This window comes from Suricata suricatta, chromosome 6, assembly GCF_006229205.1.
Source record: "Suricata suricatta isolate VVHF042 chromosome 6, meerkat_22Aug2017_6uvM2_HiC, whole genome shotgun sequence".
Taxonomy (NCBI): Eukaryota; Metazoa; Chordata; class Mammalia; order Carnivora; family Herpestidae; genus Suricata; species Suricata suricatta.
The window spans coordinates 141313510-141329818 of record NC_043705.1 but is presented as its reverse complement, the minus strand read 5'-3'; the positions used below and the strand labels follow the sequence as shown (position 1 = coordinate 141329818).

General features: G+C 39.8%; 1 protein-coding gene across 1 annotated transcript in view; it reads right to left on the bottom strand.

Moving 5' to 3' along the window:
- SEMA5A (semaphorin 5A) overlaps positions 1-16309 on the bottom strand; it is a 364913-nt gene that overhangs the window by 97797 nt on the left and 250807 nt on the right. The window lies entirely within an intron of this gene.

The following is a 16309-nucleotide window of genomic DNA, read 5'->3' as shown; positions in this document are numbered from 1 at the left end:
TCAATCACCATCTTCATCCTCTTAACAAGATAGTATTTGCTGAAAACCTGTTATCTTTCAAACATTTATTTTATAAGGTACATTATTATTTACACTTTACCATCATCATAATCATCACCACCATGACCATCCCCATCATTATCCATTACCATTATCACCATTGCCATCATCATCATCACCACCACCATCATTCATAATCATCACCACCACCATCACCATCATTACAACCATCACCATCATCACCATTATCATCATCATCACCACCACCACCATCACCATCATCACTGCCATAATCATCACCACCACCATCATCATCATAATCAACCATCATCATCACCATCACCACCACCATCACCATCATAATCACCACCACCATCCCCACTGCTACCACCACCACCACCACCACCACTGTCATCACCACCACCATCATCATCTTCACCACCATCATCCCTACCATCACCACCACCACCATCATCACTGCCATCGTCACCACTGAGATCACCACCACCACCACCACCATCACCACCACCACCATTACTATCACCATCATCAACACTATCACCACCACCACCACCATCATCATCATCATCATCATCATCATCATCACCACCTTAGTTACATATGTCATTTGTTAAACACTTACTATAAAATATCAAATTATTGTATCATTTAGACATTTAACTCTAATGAGGAAGGTAGTATTATTTTTACCTTATTGATGAGGAAACTGAGGCACAGAAAATCTAAGAAATTGGCACAAGGATAAGCAAATACACTCGAAACCCTTCAACAATGTTACTTTGAGTTTAATAAATTAGGGAAGTCTTCTTTGGGGTACCATAGCTTAAAAATGAATTAAAACCTTCAATTCAATAGTTGTTTAATATAGCTCCAGCTATATTTAATACATTATATCAGAAGTGTTATATAGATGGTGGGTATTTTATTTTGGCTTTGTCTCGATGAAAGAGTTCATACACCACAGGGGCATCATTAGATGAAGATTTTGGCCCATATGTTATAAATACAAGAGAGAGTGTTCAGGGGTGGAAGGAAGCAGACGGAGTGACAGTGAGAGAGCCAAAATTATACAAAAGATGACCCCACAGGCAGGCAGGCATTGAACACTGGAGAATTCTCTCTCTGAAGGGGGCAAGAGGTCAGGTGCGTAGGAAATGGAAGCAAAGAAAGGCAGGCTAGTACAGCCGGGAAGTGTTAATGTCTTCTTAGAGGTAAGGGGCCCCTTACAGCAGGGAAAATCTGTTAGAGGATTACCAATTAATCAGGAGTAGGACCAGAAACCATAGCATAACTATCAAATGTGGGCCAAGGAGGTGCTATAAGTAATACTAAATTGTTAATATTAAGGATACAAAAAGAATTGTAATTAACACATCAAATACATTAACCACATATATAGAAGCACTGCTCCAAGAACTTGACCTCTACCAGCTCATTCCAACCACAGAGAACCTTACAAATACAACACATCAATTAGCTACTGCATTATTTTAAGTGAAATAAATGCAATCACTTTAGAATGAAGAAACCAAAGCAGGAAAAGAGGAAGTTTCAGAAGTCCTGGAGCAGCGGATGATATCTCTAAAGACAATAAATGAAGCAATAATGGCATAAAACTATGACTTATTGTTGCTATGGAATATATATTTACACCCAAAGAAGTTCAAAGAGAAATGGATAAAGCTGGCGCTTCTCACCGCAGGACTCGGTTGGATGGGAAGGGGTGTGAGACAATGGCCATGCACGTGTTAAAAGGTAAACAGAGGTACATTAAAATTGTGAATCTGATAGCACCAGGCTAGGAGGCTCCTGTCACAGGAGCTAGGGGAGAGAATCTTCTGGAGAGAACTCAGAAGCAAACCATTCGATTGGCTATAGCTTAAGCGTTGGCCTTCTTTGGGAAAGCCTGGTTGGCTGAGATCCATTGCACCAAAGTTTCACATTCTCAGATCCAAGTGCAGTGACCCTGGCATTGGTTTCGGTTTGCTTAGGTCAGCCCTCAAGGTTCTTAGGGCTATTCTAGTCTAAGGGAGCTTCTTATTTAATTACCTTAACAAGCACATAGTACCTTCATGCAAAAACTCAAACAACAGTTATAAAGGACAAATTATATGTTTTCTTTCCCCAGAAAAAGGTACTATTCACACTTTTATATATTTGGGGGATATTTTCTCTGCACAAATACGTATTCATGTACAGATATGTCTATATATACATATATATTTTGTTTTTTATATGTACATTATTTTTAACACATGCAAAAGGGAGTGTACACACAGCTTCCTGTTTTGCTTTTTACATATAAAAATACATTGTGACAGGGCACCTGGGTGAAGCAGCTGACTCTTGATTTCAGCCCAGGTCATGATCCCAGGGTTATGGGATTGAGCTCCGGGTTGGGCTCTCCTCTGAGATTCCCTCTCTCCTCTCTCTGCCCCTCCTCCCGATCACACACTCTCTCTAAAATAAATAATAAAAAATAAAAAATTAAAAAAAATACTGTGACATTTTCTTTTGTTAGTATATATGGCTCTACCTTATCCATATCAGCTGTAGAGTATTCTGTTACCTAGATGAACAAACGTATATTTAAATCCTTTAGAAGCAAGGCTGTAATGCACATCTTTGTATGTGTTTTTTTTTTGTATACATTTTTTTAATGTTTATTTTCTGAGAGAGAGTGAGAAAGAAAGCAGTAGGAAGGGCGGTGGTAGTGGTGGGGACAGAATCCGAAAAAGGCTCCAGGATCTGAGCTGTCAGCACAGAGCCCAACGTGGGGTCAAACCCACGAACTGTGAGATCGTGACCTGAGCTGAAATCAGAAGCTGAACTGACTGAGCCCCTCAGGTGCTCCTGTACGTATTTTCTACACGATAAATTTCTATATGTGGAGCTTATGAGATCGAAGTTCTGGGTATTAATAATTTTGTATGAGTCAACAATTTGGAGGGTAATTCTCCTTTCCCTATTTCATGCAGGCTGCTGTTTTTTTTTTTTTTTAACTTAGCCCTTTCTGATAGACCAAAACACTTTTCTACTCATCTGTTCTATTTACTCAGTTGTGAGATTAAAATTTAGTGTGTGTGTGTGTGCGCGCGCACGCGCATATGGCTTACCGTATTTCTATTCGTGTCAATTTCCTATTTGTAACCAATTCCTCCTTTACGCTTCTTTTTGATTAACTGGCGTCACTGTATTTATGTAGTCATTGCAAGTAAAAATTTCTGTATCAGACAATTAACCCTCTGTCAATAATGTTTCATATCCTTTTCCTACTTGTCATTAAATATTTTTTTCTTGAGATACGAATGTTTAAAAATTTTATGCAGTACAGTTTATGAATCTTTTTCATCACAGCATCTGGATTTTGTGCCATACTTTCAAAGACCTTCCATGCTTAAAAATCATAAAAACATTTATGCAGGATTCCTTCTGGTCCTTTTGTATTTGATCAGTCATTTCATTTGACTCCCTATCTGTGATCCACCAGAAATGTAGTTCTCATAAATCTCCTTTCATCCCCCCTAAAAATTAAAACCAGTAACAACAACAAAAAAACACACCTATTTTTTAAAGCTAAACTTCTCAATCCTCATCCCAACACAAACAGGTCCAGGGTTTAGGAGTAACAACAAGAAAGCTTGGACAGTTTCTTTTTTCTTTTTCTATCAAATTCAGACAACCAACATCTTTTTCAAACACAAGTTTGAAAGGAGTGTGAGCACCTACCTTTCGAACTCTCTAGTTCTGAAGGTTTGGGAATATAATTTTTTAATAACTTACTTTTAAGTAAAAAGTCCTTTCAATGATCAGTTCCACAGAGTAGAATTTGCCCTGTATTTATAGCATATGAAGTATATCCCAGATTTCTCAATTTTAAGAACTTATCATTTTAAAGACACAATTGATTTAATAACTTTTTTGTTTCAGAGAATAAGAAAGATGAGAATAAACCAAAGACTGTGTAAGAGAGAGGAACGTGCATTTTTGTATCTACGAGATAGTTCACGTATTGTCACTAAGCTCGGTGTAAGCAAATCAGCCCTCAGTAATGTTGCCTGTGCAAACGTTCTGTAAGAAGTTTCTGGAGATCTGAGGCTCCCTCAACTGTGAGACAGACCTGGCCACAGGTGAGGATGAAGAACCTTCCTGCTACCTGCTGTGGCCTCCCTTGGCTGTGAGGGCGAGATCTGACCCACGGCGTCCTGGTCTTACTGAACCGGCTGTTTTGCCGGAATGCCACACTATGTAACACACATCAGAATTCTGTCCGGGCACGATCTCGGTTTCAATGTGGTGAGCAAACAGGGCAGAGCTATCCTTACAGAATCATTCAAAGGGCCCGAATTAAAGCAATATGACCATTAGACAAAATTCAGATTCTGAAAACAGGAAAATCCCACCAACCCTCTAACCTGGTTTCAAGTTTCTCTTTGCAAATCTGCCTGCAGAAGTGAAACAATGTTTCAGGGCTACCCAGCTTATTTTAAGCTGTTTTAAATGAAAAGCTGCTTGTAAAAACATCTCTTTCTTCCGATAATGTTGAAGGCTTTGCGCATTCTTAACATGCCGCTTATCCCTTAAACTATTAAAACTCCTCTATAATCACAAATGCCCGTTCATTAAAAATTCCATTTATATATAAATATGTTTTCCTCAGTCAGAATATTTCATACTGTGGCAAAATTCTGACGAGCTACCTTTCCACTAAAATATACTTTCAAAAAAACCAATCATCATAACTTATTACTTCGGGAAGGTAGGTCTTTTAAAGACACCGCAAGGAAAAATCACATACGTCTTAGTAATGCAGTCATATGAAAGTGGCTTTTCTTCATTCCACTGTGAAAATGATTTTTTTTGTATGATAAATCTTTTTAATAAAAATTTTTCCTTATTTTGTTGATAACCTTAGATTATCCTCATTTGATACATTTCCTTGATATCTGAAAGTATCTGAATTCAGAAAATATGTTGGTCAGAATCTTCAAGTTTAATTTAAAAGCAGATCTATGGAAGAATATGTTTTCGAGCTAAATGTAAATTCAGAGACAGGCCTTAATTCTCAAAGGATAAACTACTGTACCCTTTTCTAGGACAATGATATTAATATTTTACTAAACTCCTCCTTTATTTATTTATCTATGTTTTATTATAGAATTTATTATCAAACTGGCTAACGTACCGTGTACACAGTGTGCTCTTGGCTTCGGGAGTAGATTCCCATGATTCATCGCTTGCATACAACACCCAGGGCTCATCCCAACAAGTGCCCTCCTCAGTGCCCATCCCCCATTTCCCCTCTCCTCCACACCCCCATCCACCCTCAGTTTGTTCTCTGTATTTAAGAGTCTCTTATGGTTTGCCTGTCTCTTTTTGTAATTATTCTTTTTTCCCTTCCCTTCCCCGATGGTCTTCTGTTAAGTTTCTCAAATTCCACATATGAATGAAAACATATGCTATTTGTCCTTCTCTGACTAACTTATTTCACTTAGCATAATACCCTCCAGTTCCATCCACACTGTTGCACATGACAAGATTTTGTTCTTCTTCGTTGCCAAATAGTATTCCATGGTATATATACCACATCCTCTTATCTATTTGTCAGTTGATAAGCATTAGGGCTCTTTCAATAATAGCTACTGTTGATAGCTCAGCTATGAACATTGGGGTACATGTGCCCCCAGGCATCAGCACTCCTGTATCCTTTGGATAAATTCACAGTGCAATTGCTGGGTCATAGGGTAATCCTATTTTTAATTTTTTGAGGGACCTCCAGACCGTTTTCCAGAGAGGCGACACCCGTTTATATTCCCGCCAATAGGGCAAGAGCCTTCCTTTTTCTCCACATCCTCGCCAGCACCTCTTGTTTCCTGTAAACTCTTCCTTTACATTTTAAAGTGGGCAGTTATGCTATTTCCTAATTTGAGTCGTAGGGAAAAGAGGTGTATTCATTAAAACCTCCTCACTGTATTTCTAGAGAGCGGGAGCTAATTACTGAGTATGATCCTCCTGCATGTTAGATTATCTAAGTATCATTGACTTTATCTGACTTGTTTCTGTTACACTAATTGTCATTAGATCAGCTTATTTTTGATCTTAAGAATTTTGGCTATATTAAAAAAAATGCATTCATTAAACGTAGCATTTTTAAATTGTTCGAATCATCCTCCATTTTGTGCATTCTTAGGAATACCTGCCATGAACCAGACTGAAAATGAGGGGGGGTTGGCCTGGTCAGCAAAGCAGACACACTGCACCCACAGAACTTATCAGTTGTCAAAGGCAATGAACAATTACACTGATATATCAAGAACCATTTGAATAGGAAAATCCCAAAGGAGCAGCTCTCTTTAGCTGGAGGGTTCTGGGGTCAGTAAATACCTGACCCCAGTGGCATTTAACCCGAGATGGATAGAAGTGATCCATTTCACACGGCTTAGGAAAAGCAGAACATTTGGCAGCGAGACTGACATGGGTGGGGGAGGCACTGATGTGAGAGGGAACTGCAGAATTTAAAGGAAAAAAATGGAGGCTAGACTTTGGTTGGTGCTTGAGGAGTGGAATGGGCAGAGCCCAGAGCCCCATTCAAGACAGCATTTCCTAGAAAGTGCTGCAAACTTTAAAATATTGGGCAAAAACCAGGTGTCAAATATCAGTACTTATTTCTACTATTTCATGATAGTAGTGGGATAGATGAATTTATCTGTTTATGAATGATCTTTGCCAATTGCTAAAATAATCTGAGGTGTCTTATTTCTAATGACCAATGTCATTATATACTTCGGGATCTGCTTTTATTTTAAGGTTTGCATTAAAAACATTTACTAGAAATAAGACTGAAAAACAATTCACATTAGACAATAAACCACAGAGGAATGCATTCTAAGACATCCACACGTCCTTCAGGTGGTAAATCCAACAGGAACACATATTTTCTTCAGTTTGTACTTCCATGAAATTGGAATGGTAATAATCACCTCACAGGAAATGTTTTGAGGATTAAGTTACATCATGTCGTAAATAACAAAAAGTTATTTTGGGGGATGGCATATAGTTATTTTAATTAATCTTTAGACATCACTGCATATTATATTATATGATATCAATTTCTGGGGTGTTTGAAAACATTCTATCCCCCAAATACTAACCCTGTAAATACGATGGGCTGTTTATTTAACCAGGCAATGTGCACACCCCAGTGTATTGTAGTAAGTGGTATGAAGTATTTTAACTACACATTTGGATCGATTCACAACGATTTTTTGACTACTTGGCACAGTGCCATGTGTGGAGGACACAAAGACCAGGAAGGAACCTGTGGTCTCGTGAGGGAGGAAGAATATGTTTATGATGTTGTGGGGCAATTGAAGGAGGGTCAATTATCAAGTGAGTAGCTCAGACAGTGGGTGCCTCAGGAGTTAGAGGAGAGAGAGGTCAGCCAGGAGAGTTCCAGGAAGATGTCATGATGTCATGCCCGGCTTTTGAATGAAGTTGAAATTTAGCTCCTTGGTTATGATGGCCCCTGGAAGGATGACAGTCATGTGCATGTGGAATGATCAGGGAGATAAGCAGAGGGGCATGGCCGGGCCACGGGTTCCTTAAGATTCCCAGAGTGTATACTGTTGTGATTAAAATGTTGGGGTTTTGCCTAGGCAAGAACAATCTGGCTGTAGTGTATAGCATGTGTCAGGTAGCGAAATCTACTGGAAGATTAATTTATAATTCCCAAGAAGAACTAAGACAGAACTACACTGTCATGGCATTTTTAAATTTAGGACACATGCCAAGTAAACAAAGATATAATTACTAGTAAAAATACATATTTATACTCATTATGCATCACTTGCTAAAGACATTTAATAGTAATTCATGTTACATGTTATGATTTATAAATGAAATTAGTGAACTAGAATTTCAATTATTCAAACTTTTAAACGCTAAAAACTATTCACTATTGACTTATCACTAAATGACATTGATTAAATACAATGATGATTTTTTTACATTTAAATTTGCTTTTAATATTAAATTAGAATATCAATATGTATTGCCAGTAATACTAAGTGAATGTTTTTTAATTAAAATCTTATTAGGTGTATATAACAATCAAATTTTCCTGAAGAATCTGTTTTAAAACTGAATAAGGCTGGGGAGTGCCTGGGTGGCTCAGTCAGTTAAGTGTCCAACTTCGGCTCAGGTCACTATCTCGCAGTTCATGAGTTTGAGCCCCATATCAAGCTCTGTGCTGACAGCTCAGAACCTGGAACCTGTTGCAGATTCCATGTCTCCCTCTATCTCTGCCCCTCCCCTGCTTCCATTCTGTCTCTCTCTCTCTCTTTAAAAAATAAACAAACATTTTTTAAAAACTAAAAAAAAAACCCTGAAGATTGATAAACATTTTACAGGAAAGAATTCTGGGAAAATTGATAGTAGAAAAGAAATAGTTACAAGGGTAGAGGGTATTTCAAATAAACAAAACAGAAGTGGTCTCTGGAATCTAGCAGCTGTGATCAGCTTGGGACATCAGCTTTGGTTTCTGACCTGACACAGCTCTGCTTTACCCACCCATCACGCACAGACCCCTGAGCTGTTTTACCACTCCTTTCAGTGAATCTCAGTCATTGTGAAATTTGTCTTTTAACAAGCATAAAATCTTTCTGGAGAAGTCAAGTCCACCCACCAGGATAAAGCTCTCCAAGGAAGGCAGTTTTGTTTGAAGGGACCAAAAACCAGGGCAAAAAGGACATGGGGAGTGCCAATGGCCCAACCTAAGTCCTTCACAGCTTAGAGATGTCGAAGTAATTGGTGGGAGTGAGGACCAGAAAATGCTGTGGTCACAAGGGAAAGAAAAGCACCCTAGGGCACCTCATTCAAGGAAAACTCTGCACTTTTGGTGTTCTCTGTCCTCTGTTCTACAACATAGATGTAATGAACTGTCCACAGTCTCCTCTCCTCCCCTGCTAATCATAGGTAAAAATGAAGACAGGATTACTCTCCTCCCCTCTCATGGCTCTTCAAGGGAAACCCTTCTGTGGATGAGGGTTTGATGAGCAGAAACAGAAGACACAGGAGAGTTTGGAGAGTGTCCGTTACATGTGAAGAATGCACAAGGGGTAAAGTAATACATCTTAATTTTTGCACAAAACTTTAGAGGACAATAAGTCCATAGAAAACATTTGTAATGACTCCTTATAATTCACCCAACCTAACAGTTTGCCCATTACTGACTGATTGAGGTTTAAATGGCAAAGAATCCTCCCATGAGGGCACAGGCAAGCCTGAGGAAAGAACTTCTGCCCATCACAGCAGAACAGCTGGGGTAAAGATGATATCTACCCTGAATTTGGATTCTCAAGTGCCCTCCCCAAAGTGGTGACAGCAGCAAGGAAGTAAGCACTTGGGTCTCTTCACATCTGGCCTTGCCCAGCCTCCCTCCATCAATGCTTGGATCTCAGTTTCTCCTGGATGGTTAGAAACATGACACAATGAGGGACTTGAGACAGGGAATTACTGAACAGCCACTGACGGATGCTCCCATCAACTGGATGGAGCCATGTTGACATCACTCATTTATGCACAGAATGGGGTCAAGGTAGAGCCTCACAAACTGCCAGAAAATTATTTGCAGACAGACCAGAGCCATGTGCATAATCTAATACAAGGAGAAGAGCCTGGCCTGATAGGCTGTATAACTCTCAGATAAAGTAAAGTTGTTTAAAAACAGAAAAAAAAAAAAAAAATTCTTGACAGCTCAATTTGCCTTTGATTGGTCCAGAGGCAATGTGAAGTCTACCCCAGCAAAGAAGGCAAAGCACATATACAAGAGCTTTTTGCTTTTTTCTCTTTTCTCTCCTCTCCCCTTTATTCTTCCATTCTCCATTCTTCCTTTCTTTTCTTTTTCCTTCCACCTTTTCTGTCTTTCTTTTTTTCTTCATATGTTTGATTTTTACTTCCATTTTGGACAGAAACATTTTGAAATCAAGACTTTGACAGAGTATGCAAGGAGTGAATATGTACCATTCACTGGGAATGTCAACTCAGCCTGACCTACATGAGCCAGCTACACTACTAAAGCAGGGAAGGAAGGGAAGCATCTTCTATTGACGCATTGTGTACTCTGTCTTTGTGCTCCCAGTAACATACTGAGTGGTTTGATCATAATCAGATACCAAGTAAAGGTTTATCTAGAATCCACCTGAATCTGAAGCTCATGATCTTTCCGTACTCAAGCTGTTTTGCAGAAACATGAGGATGGCTATTTCCTTAAGAATCTTTAATTCATTGGATTATACTGCAAATAAAAGTCTTAGGGGAAGCTGGGTGTATAAAAGCCAAGGCACCGCTGGCCAGGATATCTCAGGCACAGGACCTGGAGCTGAGAAGACCACTGAAGCCCAAGCTTCCCCATGGAATTCTCCATACAGCTTTGAACTAGAGAGTGCAAAACCAGGAAGCCTGTAGAGTAGACACTAATTAATGAAACCTCACATTGTGAGCTCTTTAGTTGTGTTTCTCAAACCCAGTTGAACAAAAGGTTGGTAATGACATCAATTTTCTGACTTTATCCAAGTGAATGGAACACACATTGCCGTTTAAGAAACAGAAACATGCTCTTTGAAGAAAGTGAACAGAAAGCCGCCCCAAGAACTGTTGGCTGGCTAACACATAACCAAGGAAAGCTGAGCACCTGTGCTAGTAGATTTGACTTATGGAATATTTTTAGCCAACTTGTCTGTTCTTGGAAACCATGCTCCCTTGGGTTTCAATAACATGATGACATTCAAATTCCTGACCAAGACAGAGAAGAAAAAAATGTACTCATAATCTCATGGTTCTAGAGGCAGCCCACAGCATCTCTGCAAGATGGTGTTCACTTCCCTTCTTTGCTTCTATTGTGTACTTGAACCAAAATATGCATTTATATCATCGCCAAAGGTGGTCTTACCAAGAAGCTAAGAAAACATAAACGTCTTCACTTCATGAAATTCACTAAGGACCTGAGATGGTCCTGATCATTTTGTAACCTTTTCCTTAGTGAGAACCACTACCAAATCATATAAGCTTCAGACCTCACAAAATCTACATTTCTCCCTGATTATTACAGAACAAACAGTAGTATGGTTTCTGTTTTTTAAATTACTAGTCGAGTTAATGTACGTTCATGTTCTACCTAACATATTTCAACTGTTCATTTTCCAACCTGTTTAGAAACTGGGGGTGTTAGCTTGTGATTTCACTTAAAAAACAGTATTTTGCTCAAGTCCCTCTTACAGTGTGCTCTTCACAGAAATAATTAGATGTTGGTGAATGTACTTTGTCTTTCCTTCCTATTTTTAAAGCTATGATGATGGCAGACAAAACTGATATTTGTTTCAACTACTATTATATCCTGCATATGTCTTCATAGTCATCACTTGATAGCTTCAGAATAACCCATACTGTGAATACTCCATTGAGTAAGTATATTATACTTCAGTGATTAATTCTGTATTAGAAAGTTAGAATTGGAACACTGGTTGTGATTCAGAAATAGCTTAAAAAATAATTGGACAGGGATGTCAGGCTCGAGGATTAGGTCCTAATATAATACAGGATCAAACTCTAATGATAAATTGATTTGGGGATAGTCTAAGTAACACTAAGGCCCTTTGGCTCAAGTCCATAATAGATATTCAGGAGGTTTTATTTATGCCAGAATTACTCATTAGACTCTGAGCCCCATGAAGACAGGGTCACGGATGTGTCATCTGTCATCCTACACTTCGGGGCTTGCTTGGTACTTGGCACCTATTAAAATCAATAAATATACTATGAATGAATTAACTAAGGAAAAGCCAGTCTTTAGAAGCAAATCCAAAGTCAATGCAAACAAAAACTCAAGACACTAAGATTTGGAAAATATTAAATTCATTTTGAAGGGAGAATATTTACTTTGTAAAATGAGTACATGTCAAAATTCCTTCTGAATGTTTATGTGATTCATAACTGAATGGCTAAAGTTGTCTTGCTGGAGGAACTTATGGAAATCCTGCAATGTCTCTCTATACATTGTATTTCTCCCACCAGGAAGACGCTATCAGTAAAAAATATTTAATTAATAAAGGTGCCAACATATTAACTCCTCAAAACTTGGCTCTTCCAAGCAATAAATGTTCTACAGTAACCTAATCTCCATACTAATTTTCTTAATGAGTGTTAATTTCTTTAACTAAATGACATGATTATAAGCTAACTGAATTAAGAATGGCCAGATACCCATTCACAAATGGAGCCAAACTCTTTCTGAATGGTCCCATCTTTCCCTCCAGTTTTATAAAGTGAAACTTAAAAGACACATCTCTTCCATTTTGTATGTAGACTAGGATTCTCCCAGTTTCCACCTTTTCTTTGCTCCCCAATAAGTTCTTATAATAAAGCAAAAGTGAAACAATAAATACCTAAGGTCCATGGGTTTTCAATCCTTTAGCTAATGTCTTGTATCACTACACTTTTCTGTAAAAGGAGTTTTAGCATTTCATGAGAATTTAAGTTTACTTTATAGATGATGAAGTAAAATAGGGAGGGGAGAGGTAGTAGCCATTTGTAAATTGGACAAGTGTTTACTGAGCCTGTGTTGGGCTGGGCACCGTGCTGGAGGCTGCATAGACCTGGAAAGACAGACAATGCCCAGCTTTTGGCTCCTGGTCCGATGGGCTGACAAAGCCTGGACTGGCACACAGTGTTCAGAATTTAGTCTCTGTTCGAGGCTTGACAATTCTCAGAATAGTCTCTCTATGATTCAGGCCACTTCCTCATCTATGAAACGTTAAACCTACAACTCGACAGGTTTACCTTTCCTCACAGTTGCAGTGGATTTCAAATAAAAAATAAAGAATATGTGTCTGAAGAGAAGAAAGAGCCATGTTATTCAGAAAATATTAAGGTATATAGTTAATTCATGTAATTTAATAATTCATCTTATAATTTATTGGTTACTAATTTAATAGATTTAAACCGTAATTTTACAAATCACAGTATATGACGATTGAAGGTACGTTCCCTCATTCCAAAGGCATATATGAAAAAATTTGAAACCAGGAGCCAGCAAATGATAGCCCATGAGCCAAGTCCAGCCTGGCACCTAAAGGTTTCCTGAAACACAGTGTGGGGTGATGTTGTGCCCCGGCACCCTGAGGACCTAAGCAGAGCTGGCCCAACTCTGGCGGGACACTGAGCGATCGCCCTGATGGTGGCACACAGGGGCTGTTACACTTGCCTCTCGTCACTTGCCTCTCACTTGCCCTGTCAGGGAGGCCGTCATGAGACTGTGTCTCATTGTTGCCCAGCTCCTAGTGAGGTTAAAGGCCTTCTGCCCCCCCCTTTCTATACCTCCCATACTAAGGTGCAGGTACAGGTTCTGAAACTGCCAAGCTGCAGGGCAGCTGGTCGCTTGGCAGCATGGCACCCCAGGTCTATGGTGTTTGGTGATCGGTCCCTGGGTTTTGGCATCATCCTGTGGGACAAGGGGCATGAGGAATAGCCAACACCTTTTCTGCTCTTATTCTCCTTGTAATAAATGCTACCAAAAAGCAAATCCTTCCTTTGCCTGACGAATCTGTTCAGCTCGCTGACACATAGCCGTGCTCATTCGTTATGGTCTGTAGCGACTTCCATGCTACAAGGGCAGAGCTGAGTCGCTGCAAGAGGCTGTGCGGCCTGGGAAGCCGAAAGCATCTTCTCTCTGGTTCTTGACAGAGACAGTTTGCTGGCCCGCTGATCTAATTATGGCACAATCTTTAAACTGACTTTAAAGTCTGAATCAAAGGCCTTCCCATCATGACTCGCCTTTCCTGAGGCTGAAGAGTGCCAATCAGTTGGGCCAGTTGGAAGGCCAAGGTCTTTCCTGGGGGAAGCTAACAGCCCAGGTCCTGTCATCACGAGTTCCTTCCTGAAGTGCCGAGAGGAAGACCCCCCCCTAGCTGTCCGCCAGTCTGTTCTCCTTCAGGTGAGAGTTTATGACTTTATGCTCATACATCAGGCAGGGATTAAGGTCATGCAGGCCTTGGCTGTTCCATCCTTTGCATTCCTATGGAGACCTTCCCAGATCTGAAAGACTTCCCGCTGTTTTGGGGAGACCTGACCTAGTGCCAGGTGCATATGACATGGCTGACGGGATGGCATCAGCTTACCTGCCTTCCACTGTCACATGCAGTACCCAAGTCGGGGCCTGTCAGGATCCCCACATTCCTCAAAATTCAGTCACTGATAATTCGCTTTGGGAAACACATACACATATATGGTAAATAAATCCTGGAGTACAAAAGGATATACAAGGAAAGGGAAAACTTCTCTTGTACTGCACAAGCCCCCAGAGGGAACCACCCTTTCTAATAAGTTGGATTTGTCATTCACATAATTTCCCCATGCTATTCACTAAATTGTTATGCAAAAAGAAAAAAGACCTAAAATTAAACAAAATCTTTTCAGTCATTTTTTGAGGTCGAATTTGACTAAAACGTTTTTAAATTTCGTTCTCTCAAAATAACCTTCCAAGGAAAACAGTTACAACGCATTTAAGACATAACGTGTGCACAGCCTGGAGCACACAGGCAAATGGGGCATGTGGGTGGCTCAGTCAGTTGGGCTTCCGATTTCGGCTTAGGTCACAATCTCATGATTCGTGAATTTGTGCCCTGTATCAGGTTCTGTACCAATAGTCCAGAGACCGGAGCTTGCTTCGGATTCTGTGTCTTCTGCTCTCTCTGCACCTCCCTGCATATGTTCTGTCTCTCTCTCAGAAATAAGTACAAAAAAAAATTAAAAAAAAAAAAAAAAGAACACACAGGCAAGCACTTTTGTCAGCCTCTCCTGAGGCTCCAGGATCATCTCTAGAACTGGTGGTGGAAATTCACTGTAGAATAACCAAGGGGGTATCAAAGCTCTTTCTGGTGTGTTGGATGTAGCCTGGTAACAGACAAGTACAATAAAGAAGAAATAATGGGAAGGGGCCAGGGCTAAACTGTCATCAGTAGACATGTCTGAGTTCATGCCTTTCTTATTAGCTCCGGCACTCAGAGACACACGTGATCAGCATCATGGCGCAACTAGTTCCCAAAGTCTGAGCCCCGATCTGATTTCCCCATTGACCCAGGGGTAGCACAGTGAACCAAAGAGAAAGCCTCGGCCATGAAGGCAGAGCCCCAGCCCCGAACCTGGGTTTCATATCACACAAGATACCTTGGGCAGGATCCAAAAATCTGAGCCACCATTTCCTCCACTGAAAAATGGAGATGATGGCTGACTTGACTCTCCGGGTATAAGGGTTAAGAAAAATGATAAGAAGCTCCAGAACAGCACCAGGTATGTAAAAGAAACTTGTAGAAGTGTATCAATATCAATTACAAACATTTTAGCAGACTTCAAACTGCACATGGCCTTTGAAAAATAGATATTAAAAATGTTTTTAATGTGAATATGATCTGGAAGTAGACAGGTAATTTAGTTAAGCTCAGTTTCTCTTGCCAAACACTATAAAATTCATTTATGAAATTGATTTTTCTAATAACAAATGAAATTACTTATATTCTACTATGGAAAATACATTTAACAAAGAAATTACTACTCAATCGTTACCCCATTGGTCTCCTGTTCCCATTCAATGTGCTTCTTTAGGCATATGTCTAGAAAATTAAAATTGCTTTTGTCCAAAAAAAACCTTTCCCCTAATTCATAAAAAAAAAAAAAAACAGGGACACCTGGGTGGGTCAGTCGGTTAAGCATCCTGCTTCGGCTCAGGTCATGATCTCACGGTTCCTGGGTTTGAGCCCCGCATCAGGTTCTGTGCTGACAACTCAGAGCCTGGAGCCTGTCTTTGGATTCTGTGTCTCCTTCTCTCTCTGACCCTCCCCTGCTGACGCTGTCTCTCTCTCTCTTTCTTAAAAATAAATAAAACATTAAACAAAACAAAAACAAACTCTAGTCTTGTAGATATTAGTGTCTTAAAAATGGATGCTTTGCTGCAGTCAGTGTTAGTAAGGGAAGTTTCCTTGTCTTTTTGTACGAAAGGCATGGCAAAGGAACACAATGGAAAGAATCGATAGAAATGCTTGGATTTAAGTCTTCAGATTTTCTTTTCTCAAATAGTTAAGGGTCAACCACAGTCTCACCCATCCTGAGTGGGGACACGGAAGACCACAGTCGATCAGTTTATGATAAAGCTCTAATCTCTCTCTCACAGCTCTTCCCTGGGAGGGTTAGACAAGGAAACAGCAGGAAAGTTCTGCTTTGATATAACTGTATCAATCCC